We start from the raw sequence: 285 nt of genomic DNA, 5'->3' as shown, positions 1-285 counted from the left end.
ACGTCTCTATTTTCTTTATGTATATTCTCTTTATGTCTCTGTTTTATTTATGTCTATTCTCTTTATGTCTCTATTTTCTTTGTCTCTATTTTCTTTATGTCTATTTTCTTTATGTCTCTATTTTCTTTATGTCTCTATTTTCTTTATGTCTATTCTCTTTATGTCTATTCTCTTTATGTCTCTATTTTCTTTATGTCTCAATTTTCTTTATGTCTCTATTTTCTTTATGTCTATTTTCTTTGTCTCTATTTTCTTTGTCTATATTTTCTTTATGTCTATTCTCTT

Source organism: Nerophis lumbriciformis, linkage group LG14 (assembly GCF_033978685.3).
Source record: "Nerophis lumbriciformis linkage group LG14, RoL_Nlum_v2.1, whole genome shotgun sequence".
NCBI classification, from domain to species: Eukaryota; Metazoa; Chordata; class Actinopteri; order Syngnathiformes; family Syngnathidae; genus Nerophis; species Nerophis lumbriciformis.
Note: the sequence above shows the minus strand (reverse complement) of the source record.